The sequence below is a fragment of the Prosopis cineraria genome, unplaced genomic scaffold, assembly GCF_029017545.1.
Source record: "Prosopis cineraria cultivar Desert tree isolate PC_DT_omini unplaced genomic scaffold, ASM2901754v1 PC13, whole genome shotgun sequence".
Lineage (NCBI taxonomy): Eukaryota > Viridiplantae > Streptophyta > Magnoliopsida > Fabales > Fabaceae > Prosopis > Prosopis cineraria.
Genome location: NW_026555344.1, coordinates 16,558,858 through 16,572,443, shown reverse-complemented (window position 1 = coordinate 16,572,443; position 13,586 = coordinate 16,558,858). Strand labels below are relative to the sequence as shown.

Below are 13,586 nucleotides of genomic sequence, written 5' to 3'. Positions count from 1 at the left end.
TGTGTCTCAATTCAAACATATTAATGTGTCTAAACTGAGACACATTTATTGTGCCTAAATTTAGACACATTTAACTAAAATCGGTTAATAAAACTATTAAATAAACATAAAAAATTAAATTAAAATTAATTAATAGTTTGACAAATAAATATCTGAATTTCGAACCACTTGTGGTGACGGGTGCCTCTCATGCTTGTCGTTGTAAGTTTGTGTGAAATTTTCACACACTTGTGGCAACAAGCGCCACAAGCGCGAGTGGTGCCTGTCGCCATTAATCAATTACTTTACACTTTTACCATGCACGCCTTAAGCTCCTCATTCTTGAATTCACCTGCCCTCTCTCATTTCCCTTAGGTCTCTCTCACACCCCCAGCTTCCTTCATTGTCCTTTCTCATTTCATCTTAGCTGTCTCTCTCTCCCGCCACTCCCTTCAACTTCCTCGCTCCCTTTAGCTCCGCTCTCCCCTCAGTTACCTCAATCCCGTTACCAGCTGTCTTCTCTCATGTGCCCACAGCTCGCCTTACTGTCAATATCTCACAATTCGTCGCTCCGGTAGCTCACCGTGCCCGTAGCTCTCGCTTCCTTGAACTTGCCGCCCCCAGTTCATTTGCCGCTGGCCCACCTCCTGCACCGCTCGCCTCAATTGGTAATTTTCTCCTAATTATTTTTCTTCTAAATTACCCTTTTAGCTTCATAGAATTATTTTTATGTTCTTTTCTTACAATTTTTTTTGTTTGTTTGTTGGGATAATTTTTGGACACCCATTATCTTAAATTAGATTATTGTTTAATGATTATATGTTATAGTTTGAATTGATTTTTAATTAGAGTTGATAATTATTGACAATTCATTTTAGATGTGTTTAAATTGATCAAATTGAGGAGTTTGGTACCCATAAATTTTCTATTTATAAATTGCTATGCTTCCAAATTTTTTTAAATTTCAAAATATTATTTTTTAATTTATTATTTAGACTTTAATTTTTTGAGATTTGTTGAATTTTGTTTAAATTTAATAAGGTTAAATAAAATAATATAATTAACAATTTTATTGAAATTGATTTAGTGCATAGGAAATTTCACTTTATAAATTGTTGTGCTACCAAAATTTTATAAATTTCAAATCACAAATTAATTGTTGGTACTTAAAATAGGTAATGATGAATCATAATTAGATAGATGCTTTATGAATATGTGATGAATATGAGAGAGGGGTAGATTAATTTCTAGAATTTGCAAAGAACAATATTCCTAATAATAAAGAATTATTTTATTGTCCATGTGTTAAGTGCTTGAATGGGTTGCAATAAAATCTTTTAGAGATTAAGGATCACCTAGTTTGTTTCAGATTCTACAAAGCATATAGATAATGGGTGTTGCATGGTGAATCTAAAAAAGGTAGCATGCCACGGGATGAGGATGATGATATGGATTTTGATGATTAGATAAAAGATATGTTACGTCATATTGGCGTTGAAGCCACTGAGAAGGTGTATAAATATGATAACTTATGCAATGATTCAGAAGCACTTTTGTATTCAAAGTGTACAAAATATACATAACTAACAACGGTGTTGAAGTTGTTCAACTTGAAAGTAAGATATGGGTGGAGCAATAAGAGTTTCACAAAGTTAGCTACTCAGACTATTGAAAGAAATGCTTCTAGAGGGTAATACACTTTCAAATAATTACTATGAGGTGAAAAAAATATTATGTCCAAGAAATTTGAGGTGCCAAAAGATATATGCTTACCAAAAGAATGAAGATTATAATATTATTTTAATAAATTTAATTATTTTTATTTTCTTTATAGTGTCCTCAACAATCAGGAAGTGTGGAGTGTGGTTATTATGTAATGATTTTCATGTATAAAATTATCACTCAAGGTACTATGCATTCATTTGATTAGGTATTAATTTGTTAATATTGATTTATATTTTGAAGCTTGCTATATGCTTGAGTTATTATTCATATGCATATTGTTATTAAATTTACAGCACTTTTAAAGTTTAAAGCTATATTCTATGTAAGAGTTAAGACATATATGTAGCCTTTAGTCTAGTTATTTCTTAGAATTAAAAATGTTAGAGTAAAAACTTTATAGATATTTGTCTTGAAAATGTAGATTTTTAGTTGATATGTTTGTATTAGATATATTTGTATTGGTCTCTAGAGTTGCTGTTTATATATATTAATGTAGGTTTGTAAGTAAGGGATATATATAGTTATAAGCAATTTTATAACAAAAATTATAGTATTTATGGCCACAATTATTGTAATAACAATAGTAAAAGATGCATCTATGGCGACAGTTGTATCCACAATTGTCACCATAAATGAGTCTTTATTCGCATTTTTTGCAATAGGTGAAGCTACAGCTTGTGGTGAAAAATGTCATCTTTTGCCATAAATCTTCACATCTTTCACCACAGGTAAAGCTAGGACCTATGGCAAAAAATGTTAGTTTACTACTACATAATCTTTTACTACACCGTGTCTTTTGTCGTGAAAAATATGTTTTAATTATGGTAAAAAATTCTTTTTACACTAGTGTCTTTCTTAATAAAAGGAATATTTGGTAAGTATTCCTACCCATTCCCATAATGACATAGTCACCTTTGGGTTCTAAAAAAATACCAACTAAAAATAAGGGTAATTCCAATACTCATCTAGGAATAAAGTTTAACAAAACATCACAATTTCTATTTTTAACTAATTATTTCCTCCACCAATTTCATATATTCTAATTAAAACTTAAATTTATCTCCCTGATTTGTCCCCACTTGCGAGATTTTTTAAACATAAGCTCAAAAAAAAAAAAATACTATGCTTAATTTCATATCCTTTCTCCCCTCCTAAAGGATGGGACCAAATACAAAAGAAATTAAAGACTAACTTGGATAAATACCTAAGCAAAGGAAAAGGAACATGTGTAGAATATATATATAGCCAACATTCTAGATGCATGATGCACAATTTACATGTCATATTATCCAAGCCATAGAACTCAGGGCTTTGATGTCAAGTAAGCTCTTGCTTATTAACTAACCTACTAACACTGCCACCTATCTCACATTTTAGTATGATCCCATTATACTTCTCATTAACAAACATAATAATAAATTGATCTTTTTTTGAACTAATTAATCATGGTCCTTATAGGCTGATACTTAAAAAGTTAGCCAATTTAATTCATAAAAACACATACTCACAATTAACATGCACTGACAGCCTTAGTTGGCAATATAATAGATATACATGATATAAATCCTTTGCACATATATACTAAGACATTACAAGCAATTACTAATTATGTGCCTCTGATTCCTTTTTCCTTTACACCTATGAAGCATCACTTGTAGAAACATGAGCAATGAGGAGTGAGATAAACATATCAATAATGAAAGAATTTCTAACTTCCAACATATATTTAAATAGCATTTAAGGTTATGTAAGCATAACAATCTCACACCCAAAACCATAAAAACACATATAATACTACATATTTCCCTATAATACCATATATTCACATAAATATGCATGCATGATCATCTACCACCTTGTAATCTCCTTATTCCTTCTAACTAAGTCTATGGGCTATTAAGTAACAAGACTGAATCTAGATATCCTAACTCGCTTGAGCTCCCCAAAATTTGAGTGGTAAACTGGCCATAGGTCACCACTCCTTAAACTTGGATCATGGACTCCCTTGCCTACAGGGTCTCATATAATTGTCGATACACATACCCACTCCCAAAGTGAGTATTATTAGGTAAGCTAGAACCACACCTAACCCCTGTCGGAGTTGGTGCCACAACTATACAACTTTTGCTGCTACCTAAATATTGTTCATGCCATGTGAACTTAAATATGATCTCCCAGATCATAAGGTGAACTCTTATCCATATGTGTCACACATATACATCACATTTATGGTCATAATTACACGATAATTCATAATTACATAATAATTCATGATTCCACAGTAATTCATAATATATAATATTCAATATTCTAGTTCATTGCTCAAGCTTGCCATACATAAATCACACATATGCATCTTTCGCACATTCTCATATATATATATATATATATCATGCTTACACCATTTTCCTCAAGAACATCATTTGTAAAAAAAAAATACACAATAAATACTAGAGTTAATGTATTAGGGAATTTAAGTTCCCGATTACCTCCACCCCTTGAGTCAATCAAAAGGTCACTCAAAACACGCTTTCACAATGTCTCCAATCTTGCACAATAGCCACAAAACATTAATCTATAATTAACGTCATAGACTTTATCATTACTTGGCACAAATATATTCCCAACGCTACCTATGACCTAACATAACACCCTAAACTCATTTTGTTAATTAGTTTAAAGTTTCTATTAACTTTATTAAATTTAGTAGACCCTTAAAAGTCTAACAAAACTCACTCTAAGTTTCTATAGTCCATTATTTAACCACAAGGATTCTTTATGAGGTCTAAGGCGTTAGGTTATATCTCATATGAAGGAAAAAGTTAATAAATTTTACATAAGAAAACTAAGTAGAGATCTAACCATCGAAAATATCAATTTCGATGCCATGAACCTTCTGCCAAATTTTAGATAGATCCAATGGTAAAAATATTCACTAATAAAACTTTATTGAGACTACTTTGTGACAATGTGAAAATGACTATTACAAATGAAAAAGTTAATAACTCCCTAACCAAGAAATTAATAAATGATCCAACTGTTGAAAAGGATTAATTGAATTTTACAAACATGACTACAAAATATAAGCCTGATCTAACGGTGAACAAATTCAAAAACATCAATTTACTGAGACTTTTTTATGAAGATGTGAAAACATTTATTACAAATTAAGAAGTTAATAACTCTTTAATCAAGGAACTAATTCATGATCCAACCATTAAAAAGGATGATTTGGATATTAAGAACCTTATGATCAAATGTAAGCCTAATCCAATGTCGAACGAATTTGTAAATGTCAATTTATGAAGGCTACTTTATGTGGATGTGAAAACAATTTTCTCAACTTCTATCTTGAATACCTGTAGCTTAACACCATATATAATTTGACCTAATCTGACCCTTCTCTTCTTTACTTAGTGAAACTAATATTAGGCTTTCCTCACATAAGAAGAGTGTCCAAACTCATTCACCTTAATTTTTCTCAAAATACAATTTAATTATTAGTTAAACATTATAATTTTCTTTAATTAAAATTATAATTTTTTATATTAAATTCTCAATTAAAAATAGGATGTTACATACTCACATCATTTTATAATCATTAACATTATCACATCATAATGTATCATAGAACTCCATAATGTCATATACTCACATTTTCACATTATCATAGAACTCCTTAATTTAACATTTCTCTCATTATTCATCACACACACACACATCATTTCAATAAGTTATTCATTGTACCATATTAACTCATCACATATCACATGCTTCATTCACAAGCCAATTCCTAGACAACTTGACAAGCCAATATCAACACATGGCTACTTAAACTTCACATACCATACCTATAGTGAACAAATTCACACATTTTAAAAATGCTTATAAACTTTTTAATTAATTAACATACAAAAGTATAAGAAAGATTCCCTTAGTTACCTCAAATATTTAAAAGGTTAAAGATTTATCTTTTAAATACACACTTCTAAAGCTATTCAAAGCTTGAATAGTGCTGAATTATAATTAATCTACAGTTAATTACATCAACAATAATCAATATTCTCATTAGGATAATTTTCAATATCTAAGTCAACACCTCCAAACTCTCAAAACCCAATTTTGGGTATTTATTACCCATAGGGTATATCAGATATTAGCTTTCCTTAACTCATATTGGTCTTGACAAATAATCTAACCATAATTAATGACCATTAACCGCTCCTAACAACCTTTATAAATACCTTTTTTTGGGTATTTATTACCCTACAATTACCAAAATTCATAAAGCCATAAATGCCTAAACAACTCTTATTAACTTTGTTAAAGTCAATGGGTTCGGACCCATAGTTTCAAAAGTTTGAAAATTCACTTCTCTAGCAAACCCTAACTCTCAACTTCGATAAAAATGGAAGAGGAAGGAGTGGAGGGCTTAGGAGACTTACCTTAAATGTTTACAAGTTTCAAATTGCTCCTAATCCTTCAAAAATTTGCAATGCCCTAACCGAGCATTTTGTGTTCCTCTTCGTTCTTCTTTGTTCCTCTTCTATTTTTTTTAACTGTAGAACGCTCTTATTACTACTAGAAAATCACCACATGCTATGCCACATGGGACATGCATTGTGGCGTGTAGTACAAAGAGCTCTACTTTGCATTTTAGTGGTTTGTGCATCTCAACATGTGATATAGAGGCGCTTTCTCTTATTCTTCTCCCTTTGAAGGTTCGGGTGGTCTAATTCCACTTTAAACCCAATTTTAGGGTTGAAATCACAATTTAAAATATTTATTAGCTCTTTATAATCACAACCAAATTAATTTACTTATTAACCTTATTTAACTTTGCTTAAATAGGGTTAATTTTTCAGGATGTTATACTAAGAGGAAAAAAGGCAAATGGTTCCAATACCTAATAGTGGAATTTGCTTTTGCTTTCCATTGTTCACCTTAAGTGGGAATTTGAAGTTTGTGGTGGAAATCAGACCTACTCCCACTATTGAGGTAAGTCTTCCTCAAGCATATATGAATATATATATATATATATTTCAATATTCTTCCAAACATTCATAAATAAGGGAGCAGAGGGAGTAGAACTCACCATGGATTGTGAAAGCAGAGATAGAGCCACACAATGGAGTCTGGAGGTAGAAGGGAAGAGCAACACTACACAAGCCTAGCAAGGTAGAGCCAATGGAAAGAAGATTGAAGGAGTAGGTCGTTCAACCGGGAAGAAGATTGAAGGAGGAGGTGAGGTGAGGGACAAGGAGCGCACACTTATGAAAAAAAGAATGAAAAGCGTGCCATCATGAATTCTTTAATTTAGGTAGAGCCGGTAATTCGGGCAGGCCGGGCTTATTCGGGCCGGGTTTAAAAAGCTCATATAGCCAAGCCCGGCCCTAACACCTTCGGGCTTCGGGCTTATTCGGGCTGGCCCGAATACCCGAAACTTTTTAAAAATATTTTTTCTGTATTTTTTGAACCAATTTTAATTTTTAAATAATTCTATTAATTGTAAAATATTATCTTAATTTTAAAAGAATAAAATAAAAAATAATTTATCAACTTTGTATTTAAGTAGCTCTGTTATTATTTTATTGTATTATGTATAATTTATTCATGAATATTTCCTTTACTTGTAAATTAATGTCATAGTTATTTAAATATTGCTCTTATCATAGTCATATATAAATATTTTATATACTTTAATTAAATTATATTATTTTAATTATGATTAAGCTAATCCCAATTCAATCACAGTTAGACTACTAATTTAAAATTATTATTTTGATTAGTTCAAAGTTTTAAATAACTTTTAGGTAAATTATACCTTTCATTTTTATGAATATAAAAAAATTGCCATCATTATATTATATAAAAAATTATTTAATTATGAGTAAAATATTATTTTTTTTGAAATTATTTTTTTAACTTTTTATATTGTTTAACTCTTGTATAAAAGGGATTCTTACTCTAGTTTACTCTTAATTTTTAACCAAATCTTGCATGGACAATAACCAAGTAATTATTCAAGAATATTATTTTATTTATTATGTTTATCTAGTAGTAGAGTCAGAAATTCATACATGCCTAAATTTTATTTTTAAAATTATTTTCAATTTTATTTTTACTTTAAAATTAATTCTCTTAATTTATTAAAAATATAAAATTATTTTTTTACATGCAAATGATTTATAGGACTCAAATTTTTTTTAACAAAAAATGGGTCTTAAAATATTAAAATTAATATTAAAATATATTTTAAATATTATTTTGAGATATTTTATTGATTAAAAATAATAAAAATATGAAATATAACTATTTTAATTTTTTTTAAAAAATAACTACATTAAAACACTTATATATATAGTATTTTGGTATAAAATGATATAAAATTTAAAAAATTAATTAATATTTATCATATTTTATATATTTTTTAAAAAAATTATTTTTTTATTCGGGTATTTGGGCCAAGCCCGAACCCGATCGGGCTTGGCCTGAATTTCCTCGGGCCTATTCGGGCCGCCCGAATAGGCCCGAACAATAAAAAATAATATTTTTTTCGGGCTTGACCCTAAATTTTTCGGGCGGGTTCGGGCTGGCCTGTCGGGCTTGGCCCAAATTACCGGCTCTAAATTTAGGCTGGAGTGCCATATCGGTTTCTAAAAAATCTATTCATTTTTATTTTTTATTTAAAAATTATAAAAAGTAATTTTATATTTTATATTTTAATCATTCTATTGATTTTTTAGATTAAATTTTTATATACCCGACCTAGATCATATTAAAAAGAAATATTTTGCAAGAATATTTTGCTTGAATATCCATATTAGTTTTGCTAAAGATCTAAACGATATTTTTATTGTTAATATCAAAAATAAATTTTTTCATCCTTTATAAATTTTATTCTTTTAATACATGTTTCGCTGACTATACTTTTTTTAAAACTTTGATCTAATATATTATAATATGTATTTTGATTTTTAATTTATTGAACTTTCTAGATCGGGTTTTTCAAAGCTCATGTGAAACTTATAATTTAAATCGGTTGCATAAATAACCAATCTAAAATGTCCTAAAAATATTCAAATAATTATGAGAATGTCACCTTCTTACATTTTAGACCGGTTATGTCGGAACTAATTTCAAAAAGGATGTTAAATGTCTTTTATTCACCAGTGAGCTTCTCGGGCTTTGACCAGGGTGCTTTGTCGGCAGAACTATTCTCTAACTTGCCAAGGACTTAGATGACATCAATAAAGTTGCGTATTTGTCACTTCCTCACTTGTAACGCTTATCCTATGCAATTGAAAATGATATGGTTGAGGAAAATAAAAAACGAAGCCTATAAATTAAAATTTATAAATTAATTATTGGGTTATTATTTATTTGATAAGTTTAGAATTTTTACTTAACTTTAAAAAATTATAGCTAAATCTAGAAAATTTATATGAGGATACTTTAAAATTATATTAAAATCTCTTGAAGTCCTTTATGTTGGAAAAAAAAACATTTTTAACCCTCTTCGGTTCCAAACAGTACAGTCTATTTATTTTTCCAAAACTGTTTTGCTTCTTTTACAGAATGTGCCACAATTTGAAAAAGTCATAACTCAAGGTTTACATGTCTAGATAACCTACTTTAGGATTTGTTAGAAAAATTTATGTGTCTAGTTTGCTTATAAAAATTCTCATGGGGCAGTGAATATAGTTTAATTTAAATTATACAATGAAACAATAATATTGCTATGAAAAGAGCCCAATCTACACAGTCTTGAATATGCATATTGAGATTATGGTTTCAAGACCTTATCATGACTCCAGAATGGTCATTATGCATTTTCACACATCAATTATACATGTCAAGATCACATCATGAAGTTACATGCATGGCTCATGAGTTTATACAATTTTCATATTCTATAAAAGTAATGTTATGTGAAATTCATTCTCTCTTCCACTTACCTTTGCTTCGTGCTTTACCTCTTCCTTTGGAGGCTTATAACCTATCTTGATGAGTCATTGGGAGTGAGATTTAGGAGAATCTCAGTAGCAAACAATCACCACTCAAACATACATGGCAAAGCTTGGCATTATAACATGCTTGCAACTATATTAAAACTTTCATGACATAAATGACATGTTTAAACTATATATCAATGCATTATTTGAAAAACACAAACATGGGCCTATGATATGTCACAAGCATAATCTCCTATATAAATGCATGATTTCACGAAGTCATCTAACATAACAAACATGCCAATTCATGCAAGCAACAACCATATAAGAGTAAAGTAAAGTTTGCTACCCTAAACTTTCTAACTTAGCTTCTCTCCCTTTTTTTTGTTTTCCTCTATTACCATATTTAGAGCTTCATCGTCAAAGCCTCCAATTCCACTTCCGTACTATCCAATGGTCCTAAGTAAACATCATAGATCAAACAAAAAACTCTTCGAGACCATTGGAACCACTAACATATCAAGAATACATATACTTGCTCTTTTGACTTAAAATTTCCCTTTTACATTCTTAAATTCTAGAATTATTCTCTTGACCATTTTCCACTCAATTCTCTATGAGGAATTCATTTTTTGAACTCATATCTAATAAATTCCAACTCCATCTAGCAAATCATAATATGGCTATAGGTTTAGAGTACTTAAATCCTAAATCTTGCCTTGAGTTCTTGTCTCATTTTTCATACCTCCAGGATTGTTTATAAATCATATTTCATATGGTTAAATACTTAACTAGTCAATTCTTAATTCTATGAAAAATTGGCCAGCATTTCCTCTTCAAAAATGAGCATCCAAAAATTACATCAAGTTTGAAATCAAGCTGTCATTCATCAATAATCAATAAGTAACATCTCTGTGGTCATTTAAGCCCTTTCCTATCATTTAATCATAAAAGTAAGAAACTTTGTTATTTTTTAAAAATAGGGAAGCCTCTCACAACTTAAGGAAACTCAAATAAAAATTATGAAACATAGCTAAAAATGAAGCTCTTTCGTACTTCTTCTCTATGCACTAACTTGTTCTTGCTTTCTTCACTACTTCCTCCATCTTTGCCAATTCATACTCTCATCTTCTTGAAAATTTAAAACCATAGAAATATTGATCTTGATGAGAGGAACAACTTTTGTGAAAGCAATTTAAAGTAGAAATGGGGTTTAGATAGTGACTTTGCTAGATTTTCCCTCTCTATCTCTCTCTGTATTTTTTCACAGAAGCTCAAGCTTCCTCTTTCACTCTCTCTCCCCCTTGCTGCAAAAAGAACCGAAAATGATATTGAGGAAAGGAGGAAGTGTGAGGTTAAGTAGACAATTTAACTATATTTAATAATTTTTTGCCATCCAAAAGTCTCCACCATTAGTCTTCTCTTAATTTAGGACCAATTAAAATAAAATTTTGTTATTCCTTTCCTGATCGAACTCACGCCCTTCCTCCTCCAAAATTGGGCCATGGATTTTTTTTTTTGGTCAACGGGCCATGGAATTGCCTTATGTTAATTTCTGTCTATGGCTAGAAATACTAGTATTTTCCTTACCTTAATGTAATTTAAATTTCATAGTTATTTATCTGGGAAATCCTTGGCCAATAAAATTGATTTAATGCGTCAAAATATTTCCTCCTTTCATATACTAATTTCTTTTAATTTCTTGAGTCCATTTCGTCTCTCAAATAATTTTGTATCAATTTGGAAGAATTTCCTTTTTATAGGCTCAAAGATAATGTAAACTTATAATTCAATTTCCTTGAGGAGTAGTAACTTTAACTATTAATTTACTCTAATCTTCAAATAATTATTTCCAATAATTATTGAATTATTTGAGGCCTTTAAATAATTTTAAACCGCAGAATTTTGGATCAATATAAAATTATAAGACAAAACAAGCTTTTTAACTCAATTTATTTTCCTTGAGGTATTTTACCTTTAATACCTACTTTAAGCCTTAAAAATTACTTTAAAACCATTTTCGCATTAGGAGAACCACATCTAAGGATTGGTGAAGAAAGCTATTCGCGAACAAGAACCAATAACACTTAAAGACCTAAAACTTTTAGAAATTACATGTTGACCCTTGTTGTGCTTTACATTTTGGAGTAACTTGCCTTCTTGCTCATTTCTAACTCTGGGTACTTTCTCATAATCTCATAGTATTAATCGATAAGTACCCCTTGACTTTTAATAATTACTATATTTAATCTCGAATAGGCTATTACTCTTGTCTTTCATCTCGTCCCTTTCTTAGCCTAGTTAACAGTTGAACTAACTAAGAAAAGTTAAGAATACTCTCTCTATAATAGTTAGGAAGACTTATGAGATCTCTGTATTTTAAACTCATCATAAGCCATTATCTTCTTAGGGAACTGTCATACACTATATGGCTCAGTAACTTTCTACCAAGTCTATTGTGATAATGAGATTTAATTGCAATCTTGAGGTCTAATTGTGATCTTACTGAGGCTTTCTTTTGAATCTATTATGATTTTATAAGATATAAATGTGATCCTTCTCCGGGAGACTAATGACCTAAGGATAAAGTTGTTATATAAATTTACCTATATTTAATTTGGCAACTACACTGATTATTTTCGAAGATTGATGATCTTAGATATCTCTATTACCCTCACTGGCTTTATTTATTCCTTTTTCCTATCATAGACTCTAGACCTTAACTTGCTCATTTCTCAATTTTGGACATTTCATTGAGGTCTCTAAAAATATTGTGCTTTTGCCTTAAAATGACTTTTCAATTACAATTCAATCCCTTAAAACCATCCTACCTTCTCAAGACACTTTTAAGATTCTTGATTACTTAGGCATACTAGCTTATTGGATTTAGGCATATTCTTGAGCTTTTATGTCCAAGATTTGGGATGTTACAATTATCCTTCTCTCATTAAAATTTTGTCCTCAAAATTAAGGATTAAACTTTATTCATATCATTTTGATAATATAAATTTCATTACTGAGAGGCTTAGTGAGGAGAATATCTTTGATGTTATTCTTGTGACTTCACTCTTAGTCTTTCTATGTCCTTTGATTTAGGGAACCTTTTCTTCTTACTAGTTGCCTTTTCATACTTTTGATGTGTAAACACTATTACTTATACTATTACTTCTCCTTTACTTAATAACTCTTTCACCTTATATTGTCACTTTTGCTTATGTGGCATTATTCTTTGCTCAAGAATTCACCTTTTAATTTGAGTTGTTGCTTTCATGCAATAATATTTCTTACTTTTCTTACTCTTCCTTGGCTTTGACTTTAATTTATGCTTTCTCAAGTCCATTTATACTCTTTATTTTCATACTTCTTTGTTACTTTTACTAGGTTTTGTTGGATAAGAATGGCACCTAAGGGGAGGTGAATTGGGTGTTTAAAAATTTTCTAGACTTTTCAACTTAAAAGAATGCATGAATGAAAGCAAGATGGAATCTGGAAATTTTAATAGACTTGAGAAGAAAAGCTTTGACACAATTGATTTAACCTAGTTTAGCCTAACTAGTTGGTCTACATCTAATTCCGAAGATCACTCTTGAGATTTTTAATTATAATCACAAGTTTCAATGGGTGCTTGCTACTACCATACAGCTCTCAAGATTTCACTAGTCTTGATTTAACAACAATATTTTCTACACCATCAAGTTATTACAATTCACTTAGAAAAATATCTTCTAAGATTTCAACCCAAGTAGAATGAAAATCTCTCAATGAAGATTGTCTAAAAAGAGTAGATGAAATACAATAAAAGTTTATGAACTAATGAGATCTTTTTCATAAATAAGTCAAAGACTTGATAAGAGAATGAATGTAGATAATTAAATGAGGTCATATATATATATATATATATATATTAAGAAAGTTTTAGATTGTTGG

General features: G+C 29.9%; 1 long non-coding RNA gene across 1 annotated transcript; it reads left to right on the top strand.

Moving 5' to 3' along the window:
- Positions 1–322: 322 nt before the first annotated feature.
- LOC129290133 (uncharacterized) lies at positions 323–7,292 on the top strand. The gene is made up of 3 exons (XR_008588256.1): positions 323–647; positions 6,570–6,702; positions 6,818–7,292. It is a non-coding gene; the product is annotated as an uncharacterized LOC129290133 (long non-coding RNA).
- Positions 7,293–13,586: the final 6,294 nt, after the last annotated feature.